General features: G+C 34.0%; 1 pseudogene; it reads right to left on the bottom strand.

Annotated features, from left to right (window-relative positions):
• Positions 1-11,631: 11,631 nt before the first annotated feature.
• LOC128039488 (small nucleolar RNA R71) lies at positions 11,632-11,729 on the bottom strand (annotated as a pseudogene).
• Positions 11,730-22,302: the final 10,573 nt, after the last annotated feature.

Here is a 22,302-nt window from a genome sequence, read left to right as displayed (position 1 = left end):
GTCCGATGTACTGTCAGCCAATTTAGTCTCATCTATGTCTCTATCTTCTAGAAGTCATTCGCTCTAATGCTCAAGGCAAAACATCCCCCTAATTAGACTTGATAGATGACATATTAGTTTTCAATTGGTTTGCTTATTTTTTATTAGGCTAAGACATGTTTAGGTTCACCTACTAATTTAAGTTATCTGTCTGTATTACGATTTGACCACGTAATATTGTTTAATATATTAGTTAAACATTAGGTAACCAGCAAACCAGTATTTGCTTTCATTTTGCTTTGAATGCAAAAGTCATTGAGGATAATATACAATGGTATTAATGTAATTTATGTATATTTTTATTAAGCCAATTTGTTCAAAAAATACAATTATACAAAACAAATTACTTCACTTTACTTGCAAAAATACAATTATAAACATACAACAGAAAGTAAGTTTCTTTTTAAACATGGTACGTAGAAAACATTTTTCGAAATAATCTTCATAAAAATATCAAAATAAAGTTGTATATTTCCCCTGCTTCAACTGACACACTTGTCCTATTTTCAGTCTTCAACGATAAACTCTTTTATCTAAAATTTTTTGTTTCCTTAACCCTTGTAGAGAAACACAAACATGGTTAGTGGCTCTAGAATCAACAACTCAGTGGTCTATTGAATCTTCCACTAAGCAAATTTATATCATAAAGAGTTCCATACCTTTTCCCTTAGTGGCTAGGTAATCCTTTCACTCTTTACAGTTGGCCTTGAAGTGCCCTTTCTTGTTGGAGAAAAAACATTTAGACTTAAATAAGTCTTTAGGCTTCTTGGTTTTCTTACTTTCCACTTTAGGTGGCCCAGAAGACTTAGTCTTGTTTCTCTTAGCGTGCTTTCCCTTCCTTTTAGAGGAAGAAGCAATCGCTGAGTTTGTTTTTTCTTTTCAGACTGGTTGATCACCATTCAACATCAAATCATAGGATTGTAACTCATTCATGAGTTACGTAAGTGTTAGATTCTTGTTCCTAAGTTTATATGCGACCCTAAAGCCTGCAAAATCCTTGGACAAACTTTTAAACACTATATCTATTTGTGAGTTCTGGTCTAGATTGGCCACATTATCTGTAGCCTTGGCAAAGTAACTCATAAGAGTGATCATATGGTCTTTGACCGAAGTACCGAGTTTTTGCTAGGCATTCATCAAACTAGTTATATCAATTGTCAAGTGTCGCGTGTGAATATAATATGCGAATTGTACAAGTATACATGTTGAATCAAGTAATAAAGTGATGAGTGAGTATCATTCCCACGAGGATCGGATTAAGGCACAAAAGTGGTCAAGTTATTATAATAAAATGCGATTAATGTTATGGTAAATCTATGAAAAGTATGCAGTGGCAATTAAAAGGAATAATGATGTATGCAATATGTGCAATTAATGAATACTTGGAAATGTTATGGCAAAACGAGAGTAGAAATGTAATGTCAATTATGAGAATTGCTATGAGAATATTATTTAATCGATCAAGTAAATAACTAACAATGATATGGTAAAGAGATGACGAAAAAGAATAAATGTTATATGATGTTGATTTGGAAGGTAGGGATTACTAAGAATCTACCCTTACTATCAATAATGCCTCGACAAAATCATACTCAATTTACTGCTCAGAAGAGTTCTAAAATGGTCTACTTCTTTCAAGAGCAAAAACCCCAAGTTACCTTGCCTGTGTCTATAAGCCTTAATATGGTACCCTGCATTGTTTTCCTTCTGTATGAACGTTGTTCTATGTATAAAGTCTACTGTAAGTATCGATTGAGTAGTTGTTCATATCATTTAATTTTGATCCAACTAATCCAACCTTTTTAGAATTAAATTAGTTTATGGGCATGCTGCACAGTCGTTTATGTCTAGGGATTGCACACATGCAATTTAGAAATAAAAACAATTGGATGAAACAGTAAATTAATTCAGATATATGCTTCAACTGTTAAAGAAAATAAATGTTTCATCATATAATCCCAACCCTATGAGATTTAGCTCATGGGTTGGCTTATAAAAGTCAAAACCAAAGTAATATCCAACACCATATTCATCATTCAATTCACGAAAGAACAAAGTAAGAAATATGAAAGACTTCGAGAAGACAGCTTCTGCATGTCCAGGTGACACTCAGTAGCATAGTGTCTTACGATGGCTGGGAGGGACTTCCTTTGTCTTCCTCTTTCTGTCACTGTTCAGCCACTAGCCTCTATTCTTGCCTAAGGCTCTCCACTATTGTTCCCCGTTTAGGGTTTCCTCCTTTGGCTTTTTATAGCTTTTTCCCTAGGGTAAATCCAACAACCCATGTTTATATTCTCCTCTTTTTAAATTCTTTTTTGAACAACCCAAGATTATCTTCTCCTCTTTTTAAATTATTTTTTCTAGGATAAAAACCAACATCCCAAGATTATCTTCTCTTCTTTGTTAGACAGATTTTTCTGGTACAAGTATAGTTGAGCTGAAATTGGTATGCATTGAGTGTTGACTCGGTCTTCTAGGAATTTCCATGGAATTCGTGCTAACAAAATGTTCAACCTTTTACCCTAACAAACCTTCACTCCCTTATTTCTCATTTGTGCACCTGCTAAACCACCAAACACAACCTTACCGCAAGCAATTAAAAGTACCTAATATTTAAACATAGTTCAAGCTCCTAATGAAATGATGAAAATACGAATGAAATGTCCTAAAGTGCAACTAAATGTTCCTAAGTACAAGCAATTAGCTAGGTCTAAAGGCATGAAATATAACTCTTTTCAAGAGTTAGCACACCCCTAAACCTGAGTTATTGCTTGTCCTCAAGCAAAATACATATGAATGCATGAATGCACAAATTTTTGCCCTTGCATATAAATATCTTGTACTGTTAATCTATTAAAAGAACAACATATACATCTGTTCTCAGTAGTCTTCTTTCTCTAAAAACTTGGTCGAATGTCAAAGGTTCGTTTCAACAAAGGTAGTTCAGAAAATTTGTCCCTAAAAACAAAATTTCCCAAGTGTTCATGTATGCTTCCTGGCTATAGCAAATATATCCTAATGTGCTAAGTTCATTTATTACCTAAACTCAAGCTACTTTGTAACCCTTGCTCACAACGTTTTCAAGATATTTATTTGTACTTGTTTTTTTTTCTCTTTTTTCTTTATTATTATTCTTTTTCTTTATTTTTATAACATTAGGGGATTTAATGTGTCACCAAATTCTTTAACTTGATAATCACAATGAAGCATACACTGAATCACCTAGTATTCAATCATGTCACAATTTAGATATGAATCACTCTTGAAGCTAAGACTTTTGACTAAAAAGATGGATGGAGCAAACAATTACCTCCTTAGCTACTAAGCTTGTTGCTACAGTGGAGTGCCCCTTTTCTTTATTACACACTTTTACTCAGACTCACCTTTCTAGTCAACAGCACGATGGAACAAACAAAGTGGTGTTGACTTACTCGAAAATTCTAAGCATTGGAGTGCCTACTGTCCTTTATTTAAGTAATGTCGTGGAAAAATGACTGAGTTTGGCTTCAAAAACCCTAAGTTCATCAAAAAACACTTGCTATAATCAAAAAGGGAAAAAAATTGAGTGTAGGACATCTTATTTTTAGGAATTAATTTTCACACAATCTAACCTAAGCTAAAATCACCTCATCCACTATCACATGTTCTAGATATATTGAAGAATATAAGCTCATCATCGAGCATCACAAGTAAAGATTGAACTTCTCATAGATAAAACAGTACCTAATAAACATATGACATCGAAAAACAACTTATCTATGCTAGGATGAACATACGTACTAGATACATAATGCAACCTAAAGGCACAATACACCCCCAAACCTAAGGGATGCATTGTCCTCAATGCATAAATAGATAATGCAAACTATTTATGTACAGAAAATGTCATGGCAAAATATATGCAATGCAATATGTATTAAAGAAAAAGGAAACTTTCCTTGCTAGGACTATATTGTAGACACTTTGTTATGTCTGACGGGTTGATTTATGAGCAGCAACCTTGTACCTCTGCTTCCTCTTCATTGGGGTCAGTTGAACCCCATCCTTGTCGGGCTCTGCGTCACTGACCCTTTCCCCTCCTACAGTTTATTAGACAAAGGAAATGAAATAACTAGGAGAAATTTAAATCGACAAAATGAAATAAAAAGAATTTTCAAGATGTTGAAGTTAAACATCTCGAAGATCAATGGATTGTTTGTCTCGCTCTACATAAGCACCCTAGTAGTGCTTCAAGCGTTGTCCATTAACTTTAAATGTGTCCCCCATTTTCATGTCCTTGACATCAATAGCTCTATGCAGATATACATGAGCTACCAAGCATTGTTCATCAAAATTGAAAGGTCTATTTTTCTTTAACAAAGTGCACAAGGGTCTCTACTCAAATGAATCTTCATCACTATCAGAATTACTGTGGAAAAATCTCATGAACTCTTCCTGCACTGTTGTTTCTATTAAGTCAATGGTTTGACATTCTTCATTCTCATCAGCATATTTCAGTGCGTTGAATACATTGAACGTGACCTACTGATCATTCATCCTCATGGTCAGTTCACCTTGCTGCACATCGATTAAAGTTCTTCCTGTAGCAAGAAAAGGTCTTCCAAGAATAATTGGCACATTTTGGTCAGATTCAAATTCTAAAATAAGGAAATCCGTAGGAAAAATAAATTTATCTACTCTTACCATCACGTCTTCAATTTTACCTTCCGAATGTGTGTAAGATCGATCAGCTAGTTGCAGAGTGACTATTGTGTGTAAGATCGATCAGCTAGTCGTTTATGTCTAGGGATTGCACACATGCAATTTAGAAATAAAAACAATTGGATGAAACAATAAATTAATTCAGATATATGCTTCAACCATTAAAGAAAATAAAGGTTTCATCATGTAATCCCAACCCTATGAGATTCAGCTCATGGGTTGACATATAAAATTCAAAACCAAAGTAATATCCAACACCATATTCATCATTCAATTCACGGAAGAACAAAGTAAGAAATACGAAAGACTCCGAGAAGACAGCTTCTACGTGTCAGTTCACACTCTAGTAGCACAGTGTCTTACGATGGCTAGGTGGGACTTCCTTTGTCTTCCTCTTTTTGTCACTACTCAACCACTACCGTCTATTCTTACCTAAGGCTCTCCGCTCTTGTTCACCGTTTAGGGTTTCCTCTTTTTTCTTTTTATAGCATTTTCCCTAAGGTATATCCAACAACCCATGTTTATCTTCTCCTATTTTTAAATTCTTTTTTAAACAACCCAAGATTATCTTCTCCTCTTTTTAATTTTTTTCTAGGATAAAAACCAACATCCCAGGATTATCTTCTCTCTTTAGGCAAATTTTTTTGGTACAAGTATAGTTGGGATGAAACTGGTATGCGTTGAGTGTTGACTCGATCTTCTTGGAATTGCCACGACATTCGTGCTGAGAAAATGTCCAACCTTTTGCCCCAACAAACCTTCACTCCTTTCTTTCTCGTTCCTGCACCTGCCAAACCACCAAACATAGCTCTAACACAAGTAATTAAAAACACCTAATATTTAAACACAGTCCAAGCTCCTAATGAAATGTCCTAAAATGCAACTAAATGTACCTAAGTACAAGCAATTAGCTAGGTCTAAAGGCATGAAATATAAAACTTTTCAAGAGATATCATCGAGCCAAGGCAACTTGGCCTTTAAACATGTCCTCTAGTTTGTCTAGAATCACTTTAGTAGTCTTACAACTCTCTAGTTGCTTATAAAGGGTGCTAGTCACACTTGCCATCATGTAGCAACGAGCTATCTCATCAGACTCCTCCCACATTTTCTAACCTCAACTTGAATGGCCAGAGGGAATTTATTATTAAGAACCGTTTTTAGTTTCTCACCGCCTAAGAAAATCATGAGGTTCCTTTCCATTCCTTGTTATTTTCTCAGTTTGTTCTTAGTAAGTATGTTTAGTAAGGTTATAGGTTCCTGATAAGTCTAAATTATATAGAGTTATTTAACATCTTTTTACTTAATGTTTGAGCAAATTTTGAGTATATTGTTAGCAAATTATATGAATTTAATTTATATTAAGACATTGAGCATGATTTTAGAAAGTTTGTAATTTTATTAATTTTTAGAGTTAATTTTGCATAGAATTAAGTTATATTGCTACATGTTTAATAAAATGCTTAATATACTGCAGTGAGACCATGGAATGAAATGTCACACTAGAACAAGTCATATGGATGGCTGGAGCGTGAATGGTTTAAAAAAATTTACCTTGATTCAATTGAAGTTTGTTGTTGAAAAGAAATCTAATTGTGTCTTAAATTGGGTTACAAAATCGTCCATCAAGGGGAAGAGAAGCCCAAATTTGGAAAGCATATGAGCAACCCAAAATCAGCTTTTGGAAGATTTATTTGGAGGTTTTTCCACTTGGGAAAGAATCATAAATTAACTCCTAAATATTGCCCAAGAAACCGTCCAACCCCTAGCACAAATTAAGCTAGAATCAAGCAAGAAAATCAAGAAAAAATTCAGCCACTTTCCACATTTCATGGCCAGCCAAGACAGGGAGCATTTCAAAGGATCCCCCAAGCTATTTTTAGCAAACTCTCATATCAACCTTCTACTATAAATATCACCTCTCATTCCCATATCCATCATCCATCAATCAATCATTCATTCATTCTCCATTTGTTCATTTTGTAACACCTCTAACCCCTCTCCGCCGTCAGATTAGGGTCCCGAGCATTACTAACGAATCAAATAATTAATTCAATCATAATCAACAAATAAACTAACTAATAACATTATAATATGCAGGGGTAGGTCATGACAATCTAATACTTTCATGCTAGTTTCATATACATTAGAATAATAAATTGTGCTATGTATTCTAAACTTGGTCTTCCGCTATCTACACTCTTATCACTATTTATCCCTTCTAGAATGTCAGAATTCGGATACATATAAGGTTATTCCAATTATTAGCATCAGAGTATTAGTCCATACATCATCTATGATTATCTTTTTAATTATCTTCGATGATGTTAGTGGAATGCATTTAATTTAGGTTTGCTAATCCACCCCAATTTAGAGTAAAAGTTACACTTATAGCCCCTATTACGAGTCAACAAAACCCTAAAAATAGTTCAAAAAATAGATAGGGTCTAATTTGAAACAATTCTGGAAGTTTAGAAAATAATAACAAAAATTTTAACTGCTGAGTGACCAGGTCGTGTGAGTCACAAGCTCGTGTGTCTGGTCGTGTGGGCATTCGAAGTAGGGACACACGACCGTGTCTCAGCCCGTATTCGTACCCATGTAACTCACTGACTTGGGTCACATGGACAAGCCACACGCCCATGTGCCAAATTGTGTACCCTATCAAAATGGCCTCGGACGCCCGTGTGCTAGCCGTGTGTCTCACACGGCCATGTCACATGCTCGTGTGTCTGGCCATGTGGACCTAAAATGTGCCTTAAATCACAGGTTTACCATTTCCTATTTACTTGGACACTAAGTAAGTCAATTGCTAATTGTTTAACCTATTGAAAACAAGATTAAACATGCCCAAAATACACCAAATTCATCACCTAATATGCCTAACCAATGTACCCTCATTGGTACCATATTTTATATGTTCAAATACATCAACAACACATCAAACATTCAAGTCTTTCATTCATATCACACTTGCCATATTTGAACTAACTTCCAAACTTCTAAAGTTACCAAATATGAAGCTAATCACATACCAAGCATTATGCTAAGCTACCAAGTTTAAACTATCATATACCAAAATATAAACTAGGCTAGCATACCAACATAGCCTCGACCTCAACCATATACATATTTAACCATCATTTCATTAGCAGCTAAGTTAACAACATCTTATAAACGATATCAACAAAAGACTCCCTAGGTACAAGCCATTTCAAAATGAAATATTACCAAACTTGAGCTCGGGATTTGTGATTTGATGCTGAGTAGGCAATAATTCGAACAGTACTTAGCCTGCGCACGGAAACCAAAACCGCACGCTTAGTAAAAATCAGTGGTATTTCTATAATCCGAATAACATAAACTTGATATAAATATTTCAAATGCAAAATGCAACAAGTAAGCTATGTTAATGTGTTTCAGTTCAATAGTATAATTTTTGCTCATTCCTTATTCACATCTACTAAGATTTTCACATGTTCAAATATATAAGTATAAATATATCAATGGCATTTCATTTAACATTTGAATACATCATCTCATGCAAGGACATGATTCATATCTTTGATCAATACTTGAATTCATTCAAGTTTCACATCTCAATTCATCAATTCATATTTCATTTCATTTCTCATCTCATAATCATTTCTCATATTTGCCATTTCAATATTTTCTCATCTCATAAACTATTATTTTAATTCCCCCTATTAACACGACACGGATTCGAAAGGATACATGGATCCAACCAACACACTAGTTTGGCACCCAGTGCCTTATCAGATATATCCAAAATAATAACTGTGCCTAACACTATATAAATTGACACCCAGTGTCTCATCGGTTAAACCAAAGAAAATTGGCACCTAGTGCCTCATCGACTTGAGGTCAAAGTAATCCCTAAACTCTTCCTATCCTATGGCATGCCATCTATATCCGACTCAACCGATACAGTTAATAGGGATTCATTTCACTTTTCAATACAACCAATGTCTCAGTTTCATGAATATATATAATCACATATAAGCATATATTCAATTTGATAATCATCACATTTTTCTTAATACATATATATTCATAATCAATATATTTCATAATATACAAAATCAATCCATTTCATTTCAATTATGAATTTAATTCAATTCCCAAGTACCAAAGTACTCACCTTAATTGCTTACCATATGCAAACAATTATATATGCAATAATCTACTATTTAATTCGCATTATAGAAACACAAACAGTGGTTTCTGAGCTATTCGACATCGATTTTATCCTTCCCATTTTTACTCGAGGATTCCAGTACGACGTTAGATTCAGAATAAAACAATTAAATCACATTAATATTATACATTTCAATTTCACATTAAAATTTCAATTTTTCACACTATGTTTTGCTTATTCTTCAATTTAGTCCCTAAATTGAGACTAATTTTAATCATCACATTTAACTTCATATTTTTGTACTAATTTCACTTTAGACTACGTTTAGCTTCCTCTTTTTCAATTCGACCCCATAATTTTGAATTTTCACAACTTAGTCCCTATTGTTTAAAATCAATAATTAATTCTACAATTTAGTCATTTTCCATTTCTAACTTAAAATCTATCTATTTAATCCCTAATACTTAAACTATTCAACAATGTCAACATCTAAAATCTTGAACAATACTAAAAATATAAAATTACAAGTAGAGGGACTAAATTGCACTAACCAATTTGGATTTGAACTTCCAAACCCCTAGCCGTGAGCTTCTTCTCCTTTTTCTTTCTTTTCTAATTTGCATGCATTTCATCTCTGTCTTTCCACTTTCTTTCTATTTCATTTAATTTATTATTATCATTATTTTTATATATTATAACATATATAAAATATACATACATGCATTTACACTTAACCATATTTGGCCACCTACACACAATGATTTATTAAATGGTTTAATTTCTACTTTAACCCCTTTAGATTATTTCAATCTATAATTCAAGTTTTAACCCTTACGCGATTTACTCCCTGTACCATAATATCTCCTAATTTCACAAAATTCACTATTCCAAAAATTAATTAGCTACTAAGCTAGCCTCATAAATATTTAAAAAAAATATTTACGGGTTCAATTTATGAAAATAGAGTCCCAAAAATATGTTTTCTGACACCTTTGACTATCGGGTATTTACACAATTCCTCTCCTTTTCACATATAAATCCATTCATTCTCCCTATTCCCCTTAGCTAGCAATTCCTTGATAGAATTCTCCCCTGGTCGGCCACCTTGAGGAGCACTTTGCGAAGGACCAAACATAAGGATCGAATGAAGCCTCTACGATTGATTCTCGAAGGACTACCGAAATCATTAAGAGTATATTATTTTTTATCTTTAATTTGTTCTTAGTTAATCAACATGTTCACAAATTTTTTTAATGTTTTTTCATCAACAATGATAACTTAATTTTGTTTCAGTTGGAATGATTACATTCATTTGACGAAGTTCATTTGATTCATATTTATGATGTTTGTGGCTCAATCGTTCATGCTTTCAATTAAACTTATGCATGTATTTCATTCATTAAAATGTGATTGAATGCATTAGAATTAGTTGAGCAATCCTAGCTAGATGATGATTAATGGATGTAATATTTGAAAGATGCATGCTTAGTTTAGATCTTAACCCAATTAAATTAAATATTCATAATAATTTGAGAGAGCTCTATTATCTTGCATAACATTTAGATTTGTGTGATTAAAGTGTTTCAAATCTAATCCGTCCTTGTTACTTCACATAACTCTAAGAAACCCTTAGTTAAATATGATCATGGTAGTATGCATGTTTTTCTAAGTAAAAGATTCCAAAAGGACTTAAACTGGTTTCAAGTTAATGAAAGATCAAGTTGCCATGGAATACTTTCCGGACATTGATAAGCATGATGAAAAATGAATTAAGTTGAATGTTGTAATTATTCTAGCTCATTCATGTTATTATTGCTGAAGCTTGTGAATTTGTTGCTAAACCATCTCATTTCATTCATTGCATTTTGATTAACTGATTTTCATTTAATTAATTTACTTTAACACCTACCAATCGAAATTATTGTGTTTTCTTACCAACTTGCAATATTTAATTTTGCAATTATTTTATTAACATATACAATCCTTGTGGAGACGATAACTCTTTTACTTACTTATTACTTGATGACGATTGTGTATACTTGCACAAACCTACGCGTTACAAGTTTTTGGCGCCATGTCTAGGGACTATTAATTTAATCATTATTTGTGAAATTATTTCTTACAAATTGGTTTATTTATTTTTATTTTAATTAATTAATTAATTAATATTTATTTTTTTCCAGGTGTTGATTAGCATAGATTGTATCATCGATCTACTCCCTGTAGACCCTAAAACCGAACAGAAATTTTGAAAAAGAAGACGAGAAAGATTAGCCCAAAGACAAGCCGTAGAGATGGACCTTGAAAATCAAAATGATGTTCAAGGGAATAGAGCCGTTAATGTTTGTAATCCAAACCTTATTGCTGATGATAGGGATTGAGCCATAAGACAATATGCTATGGCACTTTTTAACGAACTAAATTCGAGAGTTAGGAAATCGAAGATTGAGGCACTGATGTTTGAACCTAAGCATGTGATGTTTTAGATGCTTCAAACAATGGGCCAATTTAGTGGAATTCCTACAAAAGATCCACACCTTCACTTTCGACTATTTATGGTGGTGAGAACTTCTTTTAAGATAGCCAGTATAACTGAAGACGCATTGAGACTGAAGTTGTCTTCGTACTCATTGGGAGATCGAGTACTAGCATGGCTTAATTCGTTGTCACCACATTCAATAGAATTAGATGAATGCTTTATGGTAAAGCATTTCCCACCAAGTAAAAATGCTAAGTTGTGGAATGAGATCACCACTTTCCAGAAGATGGATGATGAATCCCTTTATGAGGCATTGGAAAGATTCAATGAGTTACTTCGTAGATGCCCCTACTATGGGATTCCACATTGCATCCAGTGGGAGACATTTTATAATGGTCTCAACTCATACACAAGGTTGGTGGTAGATGCCTCTACGACTGGTGCTCTCTTGTCGAAGTCTTATAACGAGGCTTACAAGATCATTGAGAGAATAGCCAGTAATAGTTACTAGTGGCTGAAAAATCGAGCAACTTTAAGAAGACGAGTAGCCAGAGTGCATGAAGTAGATGCCCTTACTTCACTCTCAGCTCAAGTATCTCTTATTTCTTCAATGCTGAAACAGTTTACTACTAACGATTTTAATCATGTTGCAGCTCAACCATCGAGTCAACTTGATGCTATTTCTTGTGTATCTTATGGGGACGGTCATTCTTTCGAGAATTGTCCACCAAATCCCAAGTCTTGTTGTCATGTAGTGAATCAACACCAAAATAGAAGTGGACAAGGACCACAGTCAAACTTTATAATCCTTCATGTCGTAACCATCTTAACTTTTCTTGAAGTAACCAAGGAGCTGGACCAAACAACAACTACATACAACATAGAGCAAATCAACCTCTTGGGTTCAATCAACAAGTTCAGAACCCACCACAAGTTGAACCATCTAATAGTTTATAGAATTTGTTGAAGGCGTACATGGCAAAGAATGATGCCTTAATCCAAAGTCAAGCAACAACACTAAAAAAATTGGAAACTTAAAAGGGTCAGTTAGCTACGGAACTTCGTAATAGATCGTAAGGTGCCTTGCCAAGTGACATGGAAAATCCAAGGAGAGTGGGTAAGGAACACTGCAAGGAAATTGCTTTACAAAGTAGAAGGACTTCATTACCCAAAGAAGTTGAGGTTGAAGACGAGCCTATCAAGGAAAAGGAAAATAAACCAGGAGTTGAAATTCCTACACCAAAAAAACTAGATGCTACAGATTCTGAAGAGGTAAAATCTAAACTTGTAAATTCTGATAATCTAACATCTATGTTAAATGCAGAGACATTACCTCCAAAGAGCTGTCCAATCCAACCAAAGTTCCACAACCTCCAAATCCTCAAAGACTCTAGGAATATAAGGATACTCAATTTAGGAGAATTTTGGATATGTTGAAACAACTATGTATCAACATTCCGTTGGTGGAAGCTTTAGAGTAAGCGTCGAACCATGCGAAAGCTATGAAGGAATTTCTATCTAAGAAAATAAGGTTTATGGAGTTTGAAACTATGGCCCTGACTACAGAATGTAGCCTATTTTTTCAGAACAAGTTACCTCATAAGTTGAAGGATCCAGGAAGTTTCACCTTACCTTGCAATATTGGAGAATTTTATTGCGGTAACGCTATGTGCAAATTGGGATCAAGTATCAACTTGATGCCTACTTCTGTGTTTAGATGATTAGATATTGGTAAGGCTAGACTGAATACAGTTACACTCCAACTGGTGGATCAATATTTGGCATACTATTGCATGTAAATAACTAATGCAATTGTGCAAGTGTACACGTCATTCAAGTAATAAAGTGATACGTAAGTATCGTGTCTATAGGGATCGGAAATTGGTAAGAAATGGAGTAAGTTATTATAATCCTAGTGGCTATACTGAATAACAGGAAATATTCTTGAGTTGAATAAGATGTTTGAATAATGAATTAATGAAATCAAATGTGAAAAAAAAAACAAAGAATTGATATGGCAAATAAAATGTTGTGGCAAATTATAGAGAAAAGAAAGAGTTTTTCTGCTGCTGAATGAATAGGGTTGGAATTATTCAGGTGAAATGTTCATATCAAAATATTGTCTAATCTACTACCGAGAGAATCACTACTATGATTTGCCTCTGTCGATTGTTAGATCTTAAGCTAGAAATTTAAGTTACTCTATGTCTATATAACTCAAGATTAATAACCATAATGAATGTTCTTCTCTGTACAAATCGAAACATGTATGTCTAGAGTGATACGAATATTCTATCGAGTATTCGCTTGCATTAAACAATTTAAGATCCATTATATTTAACCTTTTCATAATTAAAAATACTTAAGAACAAAGCACACAATCAACTATGTCTAGAGCTTGCATGCTTGTATTTAAAATAAACATAAATCGAATGAAACAATAATGCATGTAATATCTAATCATGGGCATTAAATGTGATAAAACATTCACCCAAAATAACTCCAACCCAGAAAGGATTTAGTTCATAGGTGGAAGCGTTAACATCAAAATAAAATCATTCCTCAACATTCTAAAATAAGTTTGAATCAGAGAAATTAAGAAAATAAAGTAGAAATGCATGAATTTCTCGCCACACTCTAGGTCCTCTCTGATCTTCAGTCTCTTGAACCTAGGGTAGATGTCTCTTCCCTTTACTCACGCCTGTGCTCTGCTCTCTTTGTTGCTAACCTTCTTTCTTTGGAATTTTCCAATGGATTTTTTCTGTGCAGAGAGAAAACTGCTGTCACCAATTTTTTTCTTAAGCAAATTCCCCTCCCTTTCTTCTTCTTCTCTCTCATTCTTTTATTGGGTAGATCCATTCCACCTCAGCACACATTTTTCATTCCTCTTTTCATGTTGGTTTTTCAAGTACACGCACAACTGATTGAGAGTGACGTGGTTACAGTGCTGAGTCATCTTCTCAAAATTGCCATAGGAATTCTGTTGGCAATCAATCTTACCATTTTCCATGACAATGTTTCATTTTGCTTATTTTCCTTCTTCATCTTCTTTCTTTCCTTTATCTTCTTCTTCTTCTTTTTCTTCTTGTTCTTCATACACCTGTGTTCACACAAAACCACACATTTCCTCATTAAGTGATAAAAGTAACAAATAATGACTATTATAGATCAATCCAAGCTTTGTTATGCAATGTTCTAAAATTATCCTAAAAATGCAGATGCATTTACTTAATTAAAAGCAATTAATTCCATCTAGAGGCCTGAAATATAACTCTTTTCAAGAGTTATCACACCCCCAAACCTAAATTACTGCCTGTCCTGAAGTAAATAACGTATGAATATGCATGAATGTAAGGAATTTTCAAAACAATCAATCACCAATTATAATGCCAAATCATAATAAGCATATTGTTTAGCTCTATTCTCTGCAATCTTCTACTGAAACAAAGAAAAATGATTTATAGTTCTTGTAAGTCTGTCTAGCAAATGAAGCACAGAAAATGTTTCCTAAAGGTAGAAGTTCCTAAATATTTCAGCAGTTAAAACTATAGCAGATTTCTTCTGAATATACCTAGGTTATCTCTCTCCTAAACTCAATTTCTTTTCACATATATTCAATTTCCAACATAAAATTGTTCTAGGCAATTCATATTGTCACATGATTTTATACTTGACAACCTCAATGCAATATACACTAGACTGCCATGTATTATCTCATGTCACAATTTGATTATAAATCACTCATGAAACAAAAGCTTTTAACTAAAAAGATGAATTGAGCAAACAACTGCCTTCTTAGTAATTTAGCCTAAAAATTCAGTAGAGTGTCCCTAAAATATATACCCCTTTCTTTTATAGACAAACACTTATATTTGAACTCATTTTTCTGGTCAACAATATAATAGAGAAAACAAAATATTTTAAAGGAAATTATGTCTCAGCGTAGGAAAATTAAGGTTGGGGAACAAGTTAGTATATGAGCTTCCTGTAGAGCTATTATCTCAAGACGGGTTCCTCAAAAATTAAAATATTCAGGAAGTTTTACTATTCCTATAGAGATAGGTAGCATTTATTTTAATAGAGATCTATGTGATTTAGGATCTAGTATTAATTTAATGCCTTTATGTGTCTTTGAAAAACTCTGGTTAAGAGATCTTAAAAATACGCATATAATACTACAGTTGGCCAACAGATCTTCAGTTCATCCAAGAGGTGTATTAGAAGTTGTGTTAGTCAAAGCACGTAGTTTCATTATCCCAACAGATTTTGTGGTGCTTGATTTTGAAGAAGATTGTGAGATACTGATCTTATTAGGTAGACCTTTCCTGACCACTTCTAGGTCAACCATTGATTTAGAGAAAAATGAATTAAATATGAAAATCAATGGTGAGACGTAAACTTTTAAATGTAGCCATCAACCAAGCGAGGAAGGTAGGAGGAAGTTAGTAGAGTAGTGTAAAAAATTATTTATTTCTAACACTCCCGAGTCAAGGGACACGCTTCCTTTTATGCATCCAGAAAGAATAAATAGGTTTAACTAAAGGGACAAACGTGCACAAGTTGAATGGCACAATGGATGATGGACTAATACTGACAGAACGGAAGAATCACCCATTGGTGAACTGATGATACTGTCGGATGAATCCGACAGTAAGACTTAAAATATTTGACCTAATGCTTAACATTTGTAAAATATTGTATATTTAGCTAACTCTTTAGTATATATTTTAATTCACATTAACTTTGTGTTTTATAAGCAACTGTGTCGTAACACAAGAGTCTTGTGTCGCAACACCTAGGGCAGCTTTTAAAATTGAGAAAATTCTTTTGATGTGCTGACATGGACCTTAGGTGTTGCAACACCATAATCAATTTACTAAAAAATCCAAAAATCTAGAGTGGGTCGTGACATCGAACCCTGATGTTGCGATAACGTCAAAATGCCAGGGATGTCACAACATGGAACCCCTATATCGCGACATCACAGTAATTTTTCTACAGGGTTGACCCAACCCATTCCAGCAACCCGACAGTTTAACCCTTAATTTGCCCCATTTTAAACCCCCAAAATACATGTTTCTTAACCTAAAAACACATTAACTCTTATTTAAACACCCTTTACCTTTTTTAAATCTCCCTAAATACCTTAAACCCTAAAAAAATATTCTTCCCTTTTTCTTTTTGATTTGTTTGGAAAAATTGCTTCTTTCAATCTTACTTATGAAGGGCAAGAACTGAACCACTCCAAGGAATGACGAGAAAATAAAGTGTGACAAGGAATCCAATGATATATTTAAGGTTAAGGGTTCCTAACTCAAACTTTTATTGTTCTATTGGATTTGTTTGCTTGATATTTCATTAGTGAGTTAAAACCAAAACATCATGCCTCCTAGAAAAGTTAGACGAAATAATGAACCAGAACCGTCGACGATTCCAAATCCCTCTAATTTTTCAAACCCAGATATTAAAAAATATTTTATTGAACTTTAAGGAAAAACCTTTATCCAAGAGAGGGGATTTGATCCGTCCATCATTTTGTGTAAGGAAATATGGTCTTTAGTCAGATATCATAAGTGGGAACGTTTTGGGATGATCCCTAAAGATAATGTTGTGGTCCCTGTGGTCCATGAATTTTATGCAACATTAAGGGATCAAGAGTTTAGGAACACTGAAGGCCATATATGGGATATAGTACTTGTGCGAAGGAAAAATGTGCATGTAACCCCTCGAATTATCTGCGACTTTTGTAATGCTCCATACTATAAAAATGATTTTACTAATGAAACTGATTTAGAATATTTCTGAGACATAGATATGGATAAAATTATAAACTTTTTAACTGAAGGAAGGGGTGAATGGAAATATCGCTTAGGTACCAATGTTCATGTGTCCTTTCATCAAATGTGGATTCAATTTGTGTGTACACAAATAGTATCTACTTTAAATGTTTCTAATGTTAATACCTTTTGAGCAGTTTTACTGTATGCAATCATGTAGAAAAAGCAGGTGTGTATTGGCAAATGGATCTACTAGAACATGAAGAGATACATTAGTGGCTAGAAGGTGGGAGTTTTCTTTCCCTATCTAGTGATGGCCTTATGCAAAATGGTGGGTGTATCTATGACATTTACTGAGTAGTCTTTGAAACCTTCCTAAAACATTATCGGGGACACAATGTTCAAAAAATTTATAGAACTACAAGCTAAATAGATAAATTATTGGAACAAGCAACAGCAGGAAGTGACAGCTACACCAACTTCTTCACAAATGTTGGCACAAGCTCAACAAGAAGTTGGTGAGAGTAGTCATCCAAAGTTAGATTGGATGATTCAGTGGATGCAAGAGTCAAGACCATTTTTTCAAGAATTTGCTAGGAAAAACAACATCCGGGTCCCCAATTATACACCCGACATGTTTGGGCCAACAAATCTGGAACAAGAAGAGGAGAGGTGTGAAAGCGAAGAGGAAGGAGAGAATGAAGAGTACGGCAAAAGCAAGGAGATGGATTTTGAAGAAGAAGATTGAATAATTTTAATTTCGTTATTAAAGACCTATATTAATTTTTTACTAATTTTGATTTACACTCTGTAGGAGTAGGATTCATAGTAGAGTTTTAGTTATATTGCATTTCATTTTCAATGTAGAAACCCAACACGAAGGAGACACAAATAATTCGAGTTTCACACGATCAAAGGAAGAAGCACCCACCATTAGCCGTTGGAGCGACCACGATCAATCAGCTAACTTCTTTCCTTATCTTTTTATGGGCTACACATTGAGGACAATGTGTCAACTAAAGTGTGGGGGGTACAATAGAAAACTTGTTTTTTTGTTTTCAATTTCCACATTTTTCTTGGATTTTTCTTGTCTTTGGTGTGCTTGAGCTTGTAGAAATACAAGTGATTGGTTAGGAGCATGTACATAGGTTGTTTGTGTTCACAAATAAAATTGGCATGATGGTAGTTGATTTTAAATTTTTTATTATTAGACTACTAAGTTTTATATGTTACACTATAAATAGGTATTAAGCAATCAATTGTACCAAATGACATAGAAAATACAAGGAAACGCGCATGCTAGTATGAATGATAAATGATTGATTTTGAGGTTGTTTGGTTGGTTAAATTTGTGCATATTGAGATATTCGGAGATGACCTAAGGCATTGTTGGAACACATTTAGAGCCAAAAATCTTACCTATTCATGTTCACCTTTAGCACCAATTTTTGAGCCTATTAACACTTCTTGATGAACCTTATTACAAACCCCAAGCCTAAAGATGATTATTTGTATTTGCCACTTTTTCTTTGGTCCTGCACTGCACAACTATAGACGTTTGACCGTATGTATTGAGGGTTAAGTAGATACATCACAGTGGAGTTTGTAAAAATATAGTGAAATGGAAATATTAGTGTGATATGGGAACTATAGGTTAACCTGAAAGTGAAAAACAAAAGAAATACTCAAAAAGTAAAAGTAATACAAGTAGAAAAAATTCTTGAAAAATAAAAAAAAAGTATTCTTGAGTGAGATGAGTTGAAAAAGAACGTGACAAAGTCACAAAAGAAAGAGAAACTCATTCATTAGTGCACAGAAACTCGTAGGCTAGCCATAGTTACTATGTCATGCTATGATTTCCTATATATGGATAGACAAGGAAGGTGAGAGAAGGAGAAATAAGGTGGTGAGCGGGTACGGATCACTACGGGGGGGAAGAATAGGGATCAATGCAATGTGCCAAACTATTTTCTTTTGTAACCCTCTTGATACTTACTATCTTTAAAATACATACCTATCATAAGCCTCAGAATGTTACAACTCGAAAAGTCCTATGTGACCTAAATATCCTTATACATGAATGGATATCATACTAAACATACGCATAAATGACTATTTGTATTCTGCTCAGATAATCAAATTACTTGTATGATTTATTGATGGATCCCTACAGGTGAGACCCTTGATGCTTGTATACTTTGTAACATGCTAAACTTAGATGTTTATGGCCAGAAGTGGTAAATCAGTGATTCATCATGTTAAAGTTGTTAGTGAATGTGAAATGTTCAAGTCATGTGCTCTAAACTCAATACTTGTATCATATTTTCTTAAGGGCCGTCATTTGTATTTCATGCTTATGTTTATGTTGCTTGAGGGCAAGAAATGACTTAAGTGTGGAGGAGTTTAATCTATCGTAATTCTGTGTAGCAAATTAAAATAATTATCCCACTTTAGGAGCTTGAAACAAGCATTTTCAGTAGGTTTGAATTATGTTTTCATACATTTTTAATAAGTAAATAAAATGTGCAAATTGAGTATTTTATTGACCTTAGAGAACAACTTGACCGCCTCTGGATGTACTAACGCCTAGAGTGTGAATACTGCAATAAAAAGATAGAAAGACAAGGCAGTAACTACAAGTATACGAGTCAAATTGTAATAGTTTTACAGCGAAGTAGGTGAGTACTACGAGGATCGTAGCCAATGGAGGAAAATGCTACATCAATTTTAACCTAAACACTAAAAGATATAATTAGTAATTTTAATTAGTTATAGTAGGAAGAATATAAAATAAAGGATTCTTGGGGTTTTTATAATAATATTAATAAAACAAAATAACATAAAAAGATAAAACTCAAGAGATTAAAAAGGAAGAATAAATCAAATCTGATTATGGGTGATTAGCTCGCTTTGGTATTCTCCATAAACCGTCGTTTCGGGTTTCCTCATCAATCAACTAGTCGCTACCCTAGCAAGATCTTCCCATCTACCACTAACATAACGAGTCAGCAAGAACTACTTACCTTCTGACCTCATATCCCAGACTGGTTTGGGGTTAAGGTGTTCACAAATGGGCAATATCAATTTTGTGTTAATTCTTACCTTGATGACTTCTTGGGGTTGAGAGGCCTGGGGTTTGTTTCACGTTCTCCCTTTCCCAAACAGTTGTTCCATTAAGTAACCCTACAAAACAGTTAAAAAATCTTACCTCCACCCACTAATCCCCCATAGAAGGATTAGTTCCTCACGGCGTTCATAAACAATATATAATCGATGTATAGAAAAAGCATGCTAATTAAATTGAAAAGACAGAGTAAATGAAAGAGCCTGATTATATTGAGAGTAAGCGCCAACCCAAAGAGTTGAATGATTCCACAATTTAAATCTCTTGAAATCAATAAGAACAACTAAATAAAACTAAAACCTAAGAATGACAGAAAATACTAAACTAAATTTTACACAGAGAATCTAAGCTAAAGGAATAATGTCTCTAACATGTGACAAATGAGCCTATTTATAGACTTTAGGTGGCTGTCATCCTTAACCCTAGGTAACCTAACATTCCCGAGCTTTAAATTTTGATTGTGAAGACCGAAACACCCCTGCTTCATCTTTAGTTTCTATCACAGGGTCGATGTCGCGACACACTAGGACCCGTGTCGTGACATAGCAACCAGTATGCTCCTCTGTAGCCATCTTCAGGGGTATGTCATGATACCCTCAATGTGTGTCGCAACATTGAAGGTAGATTGAGCTTTTTCATTCTATTCCCTATGTTGCGACATTGAGTCATCTGTGTTGTGACATAACGACCAATAATCATTTAGTGCACCTTCTAATGGTCTCCTACACACTTAAAAAGTATGTTAGCTCACCCTTAGGCCTTATTCAGCCCTTAAGGTCAATAAAAGACTTAATTCGCACATTTTATTAGATATAATTAAAACTAAAGAAACTTAATTAAAATATAATAGAAATGCTTGTATTCTGACTCATTAACTAAGAAATCTAGTTTAATTTGCTACATCAAATTACGGTAGATCAAACTCCCCCACACTTAAGTCATTTCTTGTCCTTAAGCAACGTAAACAATGATAATAAAATGACGACCCTTGAGCAAATATGATACAAGTATTGACTTCGGAGCATACAACTTAGGCATTTCATACTTATAAACAATCTCAATAGATGAGTAGTTGACTTACCACTTTTGACCACAACATTTAAGTATAATACGCTATAAAGTATACAAATATTAAGAGTTTCACCTGTAGGAACCCATCAATAGATCATACAAGTACTTTGATTATTCGAGCAGAATACAAACAGTCATTTATGCATATGTTCAGTATGATATCCATTCATGTATAAGGATATTTTAGGTCATAAAGGACTTTTCGGCTTGTAATGTTTCGAGGCTTAGGGCAGGTACGAAATTCAATAACAATAAGCATAAAGAGTGTTACAAACACAAAAATAGTTTGGCACATACTGGTCCTTATTCCTCCCCCTTAGCGACCCTTACCCGCTCACCACCTTATTTCTCCTTCTCTCACCTTCCTTGTCTCTCCATATATAGGAAATCATAGCATGACATAGTAAATATGGCTAGCCTTACGAGTTTTTGTGCACTACTAAACAAGTTTTTCTTTCTTTTGTGACTTTGTGACTTTTTTCTTTTTCAATACATCTCACTCATGAATATATTTTTTCCAATTTAGGACCTTTTCTACTCGTACTAATTTCCTTTTTTGGATTTTTGTTTTTGTTCCATACATTAGGCTAACCTATAGTTCCCATATCACACTAATCTTTCCTATTTCACTATATTTTTGCAAACTCTGCCGTGATGTATCTACTTAACCCTCAATACAAATGGCTAGATGTCTATAATCATGCAGTACAGGACCAAAGAAAAAGGGCAAATACGAATTGACGTTTTCAGGCTCAGGGCTTGTAATGTGGTTCATCAAGAAGTGTCAACAAGCTCAAAAATTGGTACTAAAGGTGAAATATAAATAGGACAACTTTTTGGCTCTGGATGTGTTCCAAACAATTCCTTAGGTCATCCTTAAATATCTCAACATGCACAAATTTAATCAACCAAACAAACACAAATTCAACCCTTTATCATTCATAATAGCATGCTC

This window comes from Gossypium raimondii, chromosome 2, assembly GCF_025698545.1.
Source record: "Gossypium raimondii isolate GPD5lz chromosome 2, ASM2569854v1, whole genome shotgun sequence".
In the NCBI taxonomy this organism is placed as follows: domain Eukaryota; kingdom Viridiplantae; phylum Streptophyta; class Magnoliopsida; order Malvales; family Malvaceae; genus Gossypium; species Gossypium raimondii.
The sequence above is the reverse complement of the archived record's forward strand: the minus strand, read 5'-3'. Positions and strand labels throughout refer to the sequence as shown.